Below are 14,192 nucleotides of genomic sequence, written 5' to 3'. Positions count from 1 at the left end.
GAAGTACAGTGGAACCATCAGATATTGGTCGGTGCAAGCACACTGTGAAAGCTTGCGCACGACACCCGGATAAATTAGAAGAAATATCTCACCAACCCATCTCTGCAGTATGGTGAGTCGTCTTCACTTCCCCCAAAGATAAATCATACCATAAATATGAAACAGCCTTAATGCCCTGTGAAGCTGAATTACCACTGATCAAGGCAACGGCCAGATGTGTATGAAATCAGAGGGTGCTATGAAATCACTGGGTTATATTACTAGGCTACCATTGCAATAACCATAATTGTTTCCTGTAATGGCAAGGCCTTTCGGTAGAGGATAGTTTTTAAAAATCTGAATCAGACAGATTTAAATGGGATATTGTGGAACTCAGTAAAGTAAGTTGTTAAGGTGAAGCATTAATGGAATACAAGAGTGGACATCTCTTATGTAATGCTTATTGATCATGTAAAGACAGATTACCATAACCTAGCTGACTCCTGTATGAATGCAACCTGATACATGCTATCATTATTATCTACTATAAATGGATGAGGTGTATGTGTGTGTGTGTGTGTACAACAACAACAACAACAACAACAACAGGCATTTTAAGGCCATTTTCCCTGCTCGAGCGGGGGTTAGCCTTGTGGGCCCCAAGAGAATCTTCTCCATTTTGCCCTATTTTCTGCATCTCCCCTTGTTAACCCCCTTGCCCGCATTTCTTCTTCCACCACCTTTAGCCAAGTCTTTCTGGGTCTTCCCCATCCTCTACTTCCTTCTACATTCATTTCCATCACTCGTCTCAAACAGTCACTTTCATCCTTCCTCAACACATGACCAAACCATCTCAACCTGTTCCTCTTCACAGCATCAATCACAGGCTCCATTCCCATCATCTTTCACAATTCATCATTGTCTTCCTCTCTCTCAACGATACTCCACACATCCACCGAACCATTCACATTTACACCGTTTCCAGCCTTCGTTGCTGCTCTACGTTCATTACCCATGTCTCGCTCCCAATAATTCATAACACTTCTCACACATGCAGCATACACCTTTCCCTTCAGCTTCAACAACACACCCCTCCTCGTCAGCAAGCCACTCAGTTCCCGAAACTTCTTCCATGCACATCTCACTCTAGCAACCGTTGCCGAGTCTGATCCACCTTCTCCATTCAGCATGTCTCCTAGGTAGAAAAATGTTTTCACACCTTCCAGCTTCACGCCGTCTCCAAGATCCAACTCAACATTTCCTCCATCTGCAGCTCCTTCTGTGCACACCTTACACTTGAATGTAGCTGCCACACTGGCTAATGACCCTCTCAGACCACTACATTTTTGATGAACCCACTCAGCGCACATTGTACATTGAATGGAGTTCACCGACACCCTTCCTGCACACAGCACACGGCCACTTCCCTGTTTTTTCCACCTCACCACATGCTTTACCACTTGCCATCACCTTCGTTTTTACAATATTCACCTTCAGACCTTTTGTCTCCATACATTCCTTCCACTTGTTCATATTCTCCTTCAGTCCATTCATACTTTCCGCAATCAACAACAGATCATCTGTATACAACAACTCCCACGGTAAACCCTCCTTTACGTTTCGAGCCAGCACCTCCATCACAGCTACAAATAGTAGTGGACTTAGTACCGACCCCTGATGCACTCCCACCTTCACCTCAAACTCACCACTGTTCCCATCCTTCATCCTTGCAGCTGTGCACGCTCTTTCGTACATTGCGATCACGACTCTGATCAACCATTCCTCCACTCCGTACTTGCTCAATGCCCGTGTCACTACTTTGAGTGGAACCCTATGGAATTCTTTCTGCAGATCAACAAACCCAAGAAACAACTTCTTCCTCTTCTCCATGTACTCTCCTGCAACTGCCTTACAATAAAAAGCGCGTCTATCGTTCCTCTTCCTGGCATAAATCCAAACTGCATTTCGTCGATTTCACTTTCTTCCTTATCCTCTTCTCCAACACCCTTTCCAATACCTTCATTCCATGCTCCAATAACTTTATCGCTCGATACGAGCCACAGTACAGAGGGTCACCTTTCCCCTTGTATAGAGGGACGAGGGTACTCAGTTCCTCAACCACTGGAATGCGGCCTTCTTTCACCACCAGATTACAGATCTCTCTCATTCTCTTCACACCCCAATTTCCTGCTGCCTTCAACATATCTCCCACAACTCCCATCGGCCCTCCTGCTTTTCTACTCTTCATTGTTTTTATCACTTCCTCAACTTCCTTCTCAGTTGTCTTCTCTGCCGGTCCTAAAACTGATTTACTCTCGATGTTGCCATCCGATTCATTCTCTGCATTCAACAGCATTTCCATATATCTCTTCCATCTTCCTTTAATTCCATCTGGGTCCACAATGATTTGTCCCACTTCATCCTTCAAGGAACTCACCCCCATCACATCACACCTCTCTTTCGCTATCTGGATTGCAATCCTCAATACCGCTCTCTGACCCACTTCCGAATCCAGGCGTTCTCCAGACATTTTCCTACATGCCTCCTGCGCCTTTGCTACCTCTTTCTTTGCAGCCTTCTTGGCTGCCTTATAACTTTCATGCTCTGCCTTTTCTGCACCTGTACCCTTCGCCTTCTGCCCCTCCTTGAACTTCTTCCTCTTCTCTTCAATCCTCTTTCCAACTGCATCATCCCACCACCATGTTTCCGAGTGCCTCGGTGGTCCTTTTGTCCATCCACATACCTCACCAACGGCTCCCAACAGACTATCTTTCATTGACATCCAACCACGTTCAAGCTCAACCACATCATCCTCTACCCTACTCAGCCTCTCTTTTAATGCCTCCCTCACTGTCACCGCTTTAAACCTCCACACCTTCATTCTCGGTTGGTACTTCACCTGCCGAGCTCTCCTCGCACCTTTCACCCTTATGTCGCAGACAACCAAGTGGTGCTGTGAAACAGCCTCCTCCCCCGGGATCACCTTTGTGTCCCAGAGGTGCCCCCTATCTTGCCTACGCACCATCAGGTAGTCAACGGTTGTCGTCAACCAACCTGACGTGTATGTAACAAGCCTATTATCCTCTTTCTGGAACTGAGTATTACAAATCAACAAACCAGCTCCATCAGCAAACCCCAAAATCCTTTCACCTTCTCCATCCCTCACACCATATCCCTAACCCCCATAACTCCCTCAAAACCGTCTATACTCCTTCCCACATGTCCATTTAGGTCTCCTCCGACCTCAACAACTTCCTCATCTTTCACCTTTTCCATCAGCTTCGCTATTGCACACCAGAACTTGTCCTTCTCTTCATCGCTCTGACCAACCTGCGGAGCATATCCCGAGATGACGTTCACCAAGAGCTTTCCAATCATCATTCTCACCATCATCAACCTTTCACTCACTCTAGTCACACTCACCACACTGTCTACAAACTCCTCAGAAAACAGGACACCAATACCATGCACACCTTCCGGGCACCCTTGCCACACAAACTTGTATTTCTGTCCCTGCCTACCCTTCACCATTCTCACACCACTTCCCTTCCATCTCGTCTCCTGCACACAACATATGTCCACTCTTATTCTGACCAAGACTTCCACCACTTCTCCTGATCTCCCTGTCATTGTCCCGACATTCCATGTCCCAAACCTCAGAAATCGATGTCCACGTGGGGCATCAGACGTTTTTGTGTGTGTGTCATGTTTTTTTGTGGAGTTCTACTGGAGTTTTCTGATGTGGAATATGATATATCAAAATGATCGTCGTGATCTCCTAAGTTGATTAGGCTGATTAACTACAAAAACCCAGAAGAATTCCCATGTTTATAAACATGCACCATGTTAAGGTGTATTAAGCAGTTTCATAGGTCCTTGCACATCATGGCATTCCAATTACAAAATAATTAACAAAAACAATAATAACATTGTAACAAAGCATATACTAATTAATACTAATAATGTTAACAGCAATAATAATAGTAGTGAAGCGCGATGCTGCGCGTGCTAATGCTTACGCAAGGAGCAAGCGGACAACGCGGTTCATAAAAGAGTCTTTATTGAAAGTACTCAAACTGCAGCACTGAGCTGCTCCGGGCTGCGCGCCCCGTGTATATCTTGAGGCCACGCCTCTCTCTCGGGCGTGGCCGCCGCCCACTTGGTGCGCGGAATGATGTCACCACGCCAGTGGGCTTTCGTGTCCGCCACAGTAGCATCATTTGGCAACAATAACGACGAATGTATAACCCCCAAATCATCCCCCTCCACCAACCGCCACCCCCCCCCCCCCCATCCAAGCACATCTGGACTTAGTGAAAGGTAAGCTCATGCTTAAGCAGTACAGCAGGCAGGTATGCTACATGGCTGTAAAGACCAATGAAAATTTGGTCTGATGGACCACGAGTGATACCATGATACAATGGAATTTGGTCCACTCGTGATGTAAAGCAAGCTGTCTTGTTAACCACAGTGATTGGGAAGCCATCGTGGATCCAGCCTGCCAATCAGCTCCAATCATGCCAATTAACACAAAAATTGTCGCTGTAACTGCCCCTCTGTAGTCATCGCTTAAAGCTATGGTTACATGGGGGATTTTAGTTTTTTTTTAAATCCTTAAATCAGTCAAGCTGTTTCCAGAGATAGGCTGTTTTTATCTGGTCGATTGTCACGAAGATTAATGAAGCTCGGAATTCAAAGGTGCCAAGTACACCAAACGATGCATCAATGCACAACTTCCGTCATCAATGCTTCCAAAATAAAATAAAAATCAAGTTGTAGCATCAATATTTACAACAGTTATAATAATCTCAGTATAATCACTGCCATGTGACCTGAATATAGTACTTCAGTTATAACAACAAGGAATACCAAGCAAATTAGATGAATAAAGAAGAGGAAATTAGACATTAGGCCCATTTTCACCAGATTAAATAAATCTGTCCATCCATCAAAATGACTTAATTTCATTGGAGCGATGGGGGTTGGGGGGAGAAGTGGGAATGTGAATAGTGCGTCAGGCTCAGGGATATCACAAGTATTAAAGGTAAAAATGGTTTAAAAACTTGGGGGGAGGGGGGGCAGGGAGGTGTGGGCGAAAGGATCCCTTGACAAGACCATTCACAGCCATCACACTCAGCACAGGTGTACATAATCATCCATTCATACTTAAGTTACCTACAAATTCAACCAATATCGCTGTATCAGTGTACCGTACCCCTCTATCTCCAATGCTTGTTATCTATTTAGTTATCTCACCGAACCAATTCCAATTTAAACTTATCTACTGCTTCTGCTGCCACTACCTTTCCAGGGAGACCATTCCTTGCATGAACTACTCTGAATGAATGACCCTTGCCATACTACCATCATAACTCACCTCTTCTTTCCTCCCAGACTATGTTCCCTGCTCTTATCACTGTCTTTTCTGCTGAAAATCTCTTCTGCACTTGTTTTGTCTAAACCCTACATTACCTTTTATCTTAAGCATCTCTATCATACCATCTAGTAACCCGTTGGTCCGTTGAACCAAATTTTCATTGGTCTTTTCCACCTTGAAGAACACCTGCCAGACTCAAGGCGGGGAGGGTCATTTGGGTCACCTGGGTCTTTTGGGTCACCTGGGTCTTTTGGATAATCTGGGGGACTTTTGGATCATCTGTTTCATTTTTGTCCTCAGGAACTTGAGTCTTTTGGGTCCTCGGGGACCTTTGGGTCCTCTGGGTCCTCTGTGCCCTCGGGAACTTTTGGGTTATCTGGGTCTTTGGGGACTTCTGGGTCGTCTGTGTATTTTGGATCCTTGGGCACTTTTGGGTCAGCTGGGTCTTTTGGGTCTCTGTAGTTCTCTGGATCTTTTGTGTCATCAGGATCTCTTGGGTTTTAAGGGTGTTTAGGGGTCTTAAGGATCTTGGGGATCTAAAATGGTCTTCGAAGGTCGAAAGGGCCTCAGCAGTCTAAAGGGTTAAATGGTACATTTCAATATTACGTAATTAATGGACGTATTGTTACGTGCTCCTCCTCCTTTTTTGCCCTGTTCAAGTGACTCGTGGTCATCCCTCTAGGCTCCCTCTCCCCATTGGTATTTTTGTGAATATAATATTGTTCTTCACGGTTCTGTTTAATTATGTTTAAACTTTCCCCTGGAATGTTTTATTCAGTCGTATATTACAACACGCTGTTTTTCTTCTGATTTAAAAGGCTCCTTTCAATTTCCTCTTCAACTCATTCCATTAAAAAAAAAAATTGAATCTCATAATTTTTTCTCACTACATGCTCTAAATTCTCAATCATTCCACCCCTCCTCCATCGTTCTTAAACGGATCGCGAACTTGAAAATCACAACAAACCCAATTTGTTATAAATGTTCATCTTTCATTAATCATCCACTTTCTAAGCTCCCCCCTTGCCCCTCCCCTCCAAATCTCCCCCCTTGTCCCTCCCCTCCTAAACTCCCCCACTTGCCCCTCTCCTCCTAAACTCCCTCCTTGCTGCCCCTCTCCTCCTAAACTCCCCCCTTGCTCCTCCCCTCCAAATCTCCCCCTTGCCCCTCCCCTCCAAATCTCCCCCCTTGCCCCTCCCCTCCTAAACTCCCCCCTTGCCCCTCCCCTCCTAAACTCCCCCCTTGCCCTTTCCCTCCTAAACTCCCCCCTTGCCCCTCCCATTCAAAACTCCCCCCCAACCCATCCCCTTCAAATCTCCCCCCCAACCATCCCTCCCAAATTCTCCCTCCTCCCACCTCCTTCTCAAAGCTGCCTCCTCCCCACTTCGTCTCCCTTCAATCTCATACCTCCACCTCCCCCAACCTTCTACTTTCATCTGCCCCCCCCCCCCTCTAACAACCCCTCACTGTGCCTCATCCCATCACCATCAAACCTTTCATCCTCCTCATCCTTCCCTTTCTTGTAACTCTTCTGTAATCTCTGACACACTATCAACTGCTCTTCCTACCTCCCCGTCTCACCCTTCACCTGACCCTACCCATCCACTCCCCTGTCCTGCACCCGATGCTCCCCCTCTCTCCTCATTAACGGTATGGACCTCAAACATCCGGGGCCTTCGCTCAAACCTGATTGATCTCTCCATTCAGGTTGCTTCTGACAATCCAGACTTGATCTGCTTCACAGAAACTTTCCTCCTTCAATATGTCTATGATTCCTTAATATCTCTTCCTGGTTACTCCCTCCTCCGGTACGATAGACCTGAGCCTCGTCCTGGTGGTGGGGTGATTATCTTTATCAAAAACTCTCTTCCTCACTCTCCCTGCAATGCCCTCTCTCCACCCCACCCCCAGGAGTACCTCTGGCTATGGCTTACTCTCCGCTCCCACCTTTTGTTCATATGTGTTCTGTACCGTCCTCCAAACAGTGATGACTCCATTTACATTTCGCTGTCGGACAACATGGACCAACTTCTATCAACTCATCCAAACTCTCTCTTCCTCATATGTGGCGACTTCAACTGTCATCATGCCAGCTGGCTGGGTGTGGGTTCATCTCTCACCAGCCATGGCACCTCAGCAAAGGACTTCTGCGACACATTGGGACTGACACAATCTGTCAATTTCCTGACCAGGATCTCAGTCAATGGAGTATCTTCTCTTCTGGACTTGGTTATGACAAACTTTTTTTTTTTTTTTTTTTTTTGTATACTGAATCGAGGCTCGTGAAAGAGCTAACATTTACTTCACAAACAAATCAACCAGACAAACAAAATATATAAAAAGAGGGAGCGGCGAACAGGATGGGGAGAGAAGGGGAAGCACACAAACACAACATTTGAGAGCAGGGAGATGTGTGGAAGGGAGAGGGTTTGGGGGGAGGAGGCGTGGGAAGGGGGGGGGGGGGGTGGAGGGAGAAGTATAAAACACAAGGACACCAAGGACTTCCAGGACAGAAGTTGGTATTTCAAAAAAGTGGAACTTCCCTGCAAATGTCTGCTGCTCTTCTTCTGCTCCAATCGGTTCTTCTGATCATGTGCTTGTTGAAGTGGACATCTCTCTGGCCATTCTCAGAGAGCCTCCTCAGCACCGACGAGTCTGGCATTTCACTCAGGCCGACTGGCAAGGACTGCAAGCAGCCATCAATCACCTGGACTGGTCTCCCTTCTCTACTGCCAATGACATCAATTATTCCTGGGAATTCTTCCAAAGCAAACTGCTCTCTCTCATGCACAGATTTATCCCATCTCGTCTTCAGTTGTCTTACCCTTCCTCCCGTCCATGGTACACTGAATCTTTTGGTGAGGCAGTTGCCCTGAAACAACTTGCCTTTGCCTCTTGGAAGGCAAATCCAACTGAAGGCAATCTCAATTCTTTCCACCAAGCTCGAAACAAGTGTGGGTCTACCCTCAGGTGTGCCAGAAAGCACTATCTCTCCACAGTCAAGATTGAACTCTCAAACCTGTCTCCTTCCTCCAAATCCTGGTGGCGTCTGGTCAAATCCGTTTCTGGTGTTTGTTCCCCCTCCATCCCCTCCCTGATCTCAAATGGCTACACAGTTGACACCGCACGTGACAAAGCCGAATGCCTCACATCTGTGTTTGCCTCAAAATCTTGTGTCCCAAACCCATCTCTCTCTGTTCCCACCTTTCCCAGTCGAACCCAACAGTTCCTGGACTCTGTGTCCTTCTCTCCTGACAAGGTGGAGAAGTTTTTATCAAACCTCGACTCTGATTCTGCAACTGGACCAGACGGCATCAGCCCATGGGTCCTAAAATCCTGCTCTGCCACTCTATCTCACCCTCTCTCTGTTCTTTTCACCCTCTCTTTTGCTCAAGGTAATCTGCCAGCATATTGGAAATCAGCAAACATTACCGCTTCACACAAAAATGTGCAAAAACAGATCCTTGCAACGACAGACCAATCAGCCTGCTTCCAATTATCAGCAAAGTCATGGAATCCATCATTGCTTTGGATATCAAATCCTTCCTCTTCTCCAATGGCTTGATCTCTGATCATAAATTTGGATTCAGACCAGGTCATTCTACTCTGGACATGTTGATTCGGCTGCCTCAACAATGGATGGAGGTCCTCAATGCCAAACAGGAAATCAGAGCTGTCTCACTTGACATATCACGTGCCTTCGATACGGTCTGGGACCCAGCTCTGCTCACCAAACTCTCCTCCTATGGTATCCATGGAAATCGCCCCTCATGGCTTGCGGACTTCCTTTCTGGTCGTAGGCAACGTGTGGCCCTGAATGGATTTCTCTCATCTCCCCTTCCTGTTCTGGCTGGAGTTCCCCAAGGTAGTGTTCTGGGCCCTGTGCTATTTTTTGTCTTCATTAATGATCTCTCCGACTCTCTGGAAAATCCTCTCTATCTCTTTGCTGATGACTCCACTATCTGCCGCTCCATTCCTCATCCCTCAGATTGGCAGTCTGCAGCCTCCTCACTCTCTGCAGACCTGGACAAAATCACAGACTGGTCCAACAAGTGGAACATGTCTTTCAATCCTGACAAATCTCGCACTCTTACAATGTCTCTCCGAAAGGACCGACTGGAAAACCCTCCCATCTACTTTCTCAACAATCCTCTCCAAGAAGTTCTGTGGCTCAAGCTTTTGGGTCCCACTATCTGCCATGATCTTTCTTGGAAAAACCACATTTCCAAGCTGGCCTCCAAAACCAGTCGCCGACTGGGCATCCTCCGTCGTGCGAAGTCCTTCCTTGGCACACCTGAGCTCCTCACCACATACAAGGCTTTCATCCGTAGCTCAATGGAGTACTGCTCTGCCCTCTGGGCTGGTGCTCCTACCTCACACCTAGCTCGTCTTCACGCTGTTGAAACCAAAGCATTCAGAATCATTGGAATCTCCCGCGATGACGCTATCTCCGAGGGCCTTTCACTTACTCACCGCAGGTAGGTTGGTGGTCTTTCTGTCTTATACCGACTCCTCTCCGGCTTTGCTCCCCGAGCTCTCTCTGGGCTCTGTCCCCCAAATATTCCTACAGGTCGCACAAGATCTGCCTGCAACCCTCTTATGGTTAAACTGCCAAAATCAAGACTCTCTGCTCACCTTCACTCCTTCATTCCTCTTTTCTCCTGCCTCTGGAACAAACTCCCTCACTCTCTTCAATCCCACTCCTCCCTCCAGGTCTTTAAAACGGCTGTTCACCACCATCTCTTATCTTCCCCAATCCAAAACCTTGATCTTTTCTACCCCCGCTAATTTCACCCCAAAACCACTTTTTGAGGTGCCGACTTCTTTCCTGGAAGTCCTTGGTGCCCTTGCGTTTTATACCTATCCTGCCCCCCCCCCCCCCAGGCCCTCTCCCTCCCACACATCTCCCGATGTCCCTGCTCTCAAATGTTGTGTTTGTGTGCTTCCTCCCCTTCTCTCCCCATCTTGTCGACCGCTCCCCTTTTTATATACTTTGTTTGCTTCTTTGTTTGATTTGTTTGTTTGATACATGTTAGCTCTTTCACGAGCCTCGACTCTGTATACAAAAAAAAATCAAAAAAAAATCAATTGTTACAAAAACCAAGTATTGTATTAAAACCACACAATAATAACAAGTAACGCACGTACAAGAAAACGTCACTTGCACAGCAAACACCATATAATTTCTATGATGGCACCACCAATTTCCTGAATCAATAACTCACGGTATTCCCACGTGAGCAATCGGTAACATTCCCCAAAGTCACTGTGTCACGATACCAGGCCAAAGTCGATCCCCTTGGCTCTCGCGATCACAAGAAAAGGTCGTACTGAGACCTGAACCCAAAACGGCTAACAGTCGACGCTGCAGACGAGCCGCTTGGTGAGGTGTCAGGCCGACGTCGGTCCTGGTAAAAGTTCACCCAAAAGGCGACTGGGAATTCACACCTTCGGTTCACCAGACAATGACGCTGACATGAACGATCAGCGGCTCCCGAGCGGAGAACCGCGAAGAACCGCGAGTTCCCAAGCGAAATCCACGGCACTCACGAGAACAAGGCGAAAGGATGGTGCGAGGTGAAATGGCTGGTGCGAGGTGAAATGGCAGACGGGCCGGTAATGGAGGCGTACCTGCTCTCCAGCGATGATTCACTTTCGGAACCAAAAGCAAAACCCGTCACGCAGGTTTATTTGCCAGAGCAATAACGACACTGTCACAGGAATCCCTTTCCCGGGGAAACCAATATTCGCTCGTGACCAATGTCCACCAGCGTCCGCTCCACACCTCGAAGCAGATCAGCCTTCCTTTCCCGATCTCACTCGATCCGCTCGCCCGCCTCTTCTTCTTCTTCTTCTTCCTCCGGTTTCGCCCTCACCCATCTCGTTTTCCTTCTGAGACATTATTTTTACCTTTGAAGACAGTTATCTCCATTTCACACTCAAACTGTAACAATAATAGTACATGAAACTAAAAATGCTTCAAGTGGATGACAACCACAAAGACGGAAGTGACGAATCCGTAACAGTATGTAATTATTAGACACAAAAGTATGTCTCACACACACACACACACACACACACACACACACACACACACATCTTCCATTTATAGTAGATAACGTTGCGTCTCGCTAAGCTCAGAATCAATCTAGTCTCCTTAGGCTGAACCCTGTCTATGGCAGCTATGTCCTTCTGAGATGTGGTATCCAAATGCACACAAACTATTCCCGATGAGGCCTCATTAAATTCCTATGCAGTGTTAAAATATCTCATTTGATTTATCAGTTATCCACCTACTAATACAATGTAAGACTGTCTGCTTTACCTAGTGCTGCCTAACACCATCCTATCTTCTAACCATCTCCCCGCTTCCTCTGCCCCGTTTCTATTTCCACCCCCAAATCCTTCTACCTGTATGATACGCTCCAAATTGGCCACTTGCATCACATAATCACAATTGCCATTATTATTACCCATCCCCAGGACTTTACATTTCTTTCAGTTAAATTGCATCTACCAATCTTTTGCCCAATCTATGAAAATATCAATACTTTCCTGAATCTGATCATCCCTATTTCTCATATCTACCTTAACTCCAGGCTTAGTATCATCTGCAAATTTGAATAGCTTACTGTTTTCCCCATCCTGAAGATGGCGTTGGCTTAGCGGTTAGGGTGCCGGCTTGGGATCCTAGGATCTTGGGTTCGAATCCCGGTCGATCGCTGAATTAACGCCAGCGGGGTTGACTCAGCCTGTCATCCTTCCGAGGTCGGCAAATTGAGTACCAGCTTGCTGGGATGAATGATCACGGTGTGTACCCTGATTCAGAATAGGCACACTGTATCCCTGCGCATCGAAAGAGCGTGACCAAGGGTTGGCGTCAGGAAGGGCATCCGGCCACAAAAACATTGCCTCAAACAGGGAACCTTGATTGTCCAGGGGCCCGCAAGGCTAACCCCCGCTCTAGCGGGGAGAATGGCCTTAAAACGATCATTCATTCATTCATTCACTGTTCTCCCCATCGTCCAAATAATTGATGTAAATTATGAATAATGGTCTTAGCACTGAACCCTAAGTTACCCCATTACGTACATACTCCCAGTAAGCAAACCATCCTCCCACTTCACACCTACCCTTTGCATACCATCACTAATCCAATTTCCAATGTAGTTAGCTACCTGACTAGCCACTCCACAAGCCCTCACCTTGGTTAACACCTCCTATGTGAAACATCATCAGAAATTTACAAAAATTGAGCACCAAGGTGTCGTCAAATTTTTATGCAAAGAGGATGACAAGTCCAAAAATACTCACGAATGCACAGTGGTTATGTCTGGGAAAGGTGTGCTCTCATATTCTACAGTAGCCAAATGAGCAGTTCACTACATGGAGGCAGGCACATAACTTGGCGATGAAGCAAATCACTTGAAATTAACCCAGATAAGGACGGCTGGGAGATGTGACCAATCAGCAAACAATTGACCATGTTGAGGCCTTAATCATAGTGGATATCCATCTTAAGGTTGTCAAAATATCCACAGTATTTGGAATTTCTATGAGGGCAGCATTTTTTTACCATCATCCGGACAGACTAGTGCACGTCCAAGGTCTCACCAAGATAGGTCCCCTGAAACCTCAACACTCCCAATTGACAGCAACTGCTGGCATAGTATAGTGGTTCAACACAAAAACAGTCAACTTCAACCTCGTAACTGGCAACTAATTGTGGTTTCACCACTGAGATCCTGAAACCAGATCAAATTCCATGTAAAAGAAGGACACGGGTTCACTACCACCCATTACAATCCACACCTAACCATCAACAGGTAAAACTAGGTGGTATTCATGGAATACCTACCCTCCACAGTCAACTTGTTGCGAGCCAACTCTTCTGTTTTTGAACATTTTTTTTTCTTTGATCCAATATGGCTGCCAGACAATGCTGCCAGACAATGTGAGCGATGACATCATAAATATATATTCTCTCATATAATTGTTGCATAAATCACGCTCAATACATTTCAAACTGATCCGACTAAGCGTTGTCCCTGTCGAATTATGACGTCATAATTATGGCACCAATAACGTCATCGTTAGCAACACCTATTCCCCATATGGAGTACTTAACAATGAGCCATGTTTCAATTTTTTCCATGCGGCGGTTTTGGAGATATAGAGGTGCAATGTTTTTCGCTTTTTTCAAGATGGCGCCTGTACCACATGACCTATGACATCATGATTATCATAAAAATATTCTACAGGAGGAGGCGCTACTATGGTGAAAACTTTGTGGCCATCAGACCAACAGTTGCAGAGAAAAAAAATTCACAATGATCGGATAAGTGTTGTACTTGTCGAAATATAACGTCATAACGAAGGCACCGATGACATCATCATTAACATATCTTATTCCCAAAGGGGAGTACTTCACAATGAGCCATGTTTCAATTTTTTCCATGGAGCGGTTTTGGAGATACAGAGGTGCAACGTTTTTCGGTTTTTCCAAGATGGCGCCTGCAACACATCACCTATGACGTCATGATTGTCATTAAAATATTTTAGAGGAGGAGGCGCTCCTATGGTACAAATTTCGTGTCCATCAGACCAACAGTTGCTGAATTTTTTAAAATAATGATCGGATGGATAAGTGTTGTATTTGTCGAAATATGACGTCATAACGAAGGCATCAATGACATCATCATTAACATATCTTGTTCCCCATGGAGAGTAGTTAACAATGAGCCAGGTCTCAATTTTTTCCATGGAGTGGTTTCAGAGATATAGAGGTGCGAAGTTTTTCCAAGATGGCGCAAGTACCACGTGACCTATGACGTCA

The sequence above is a fragment of the Myxine glutinosa genome, chromosome 1 (genome assembly GCF_964187855.1).
Source record: "Myxine glutinosa chromosome 1, kmMyxGlut1.1, whole genome shotgun sequence".
Lineage (NCBI taxonomy): Eukaryota > Metazoa > Chordata > Myxini > Myxiniformes > Myxinidae > Myxine > Myxine glutinosa.
Note: the sequence above shows the minus strand (reverse complement) of the source record.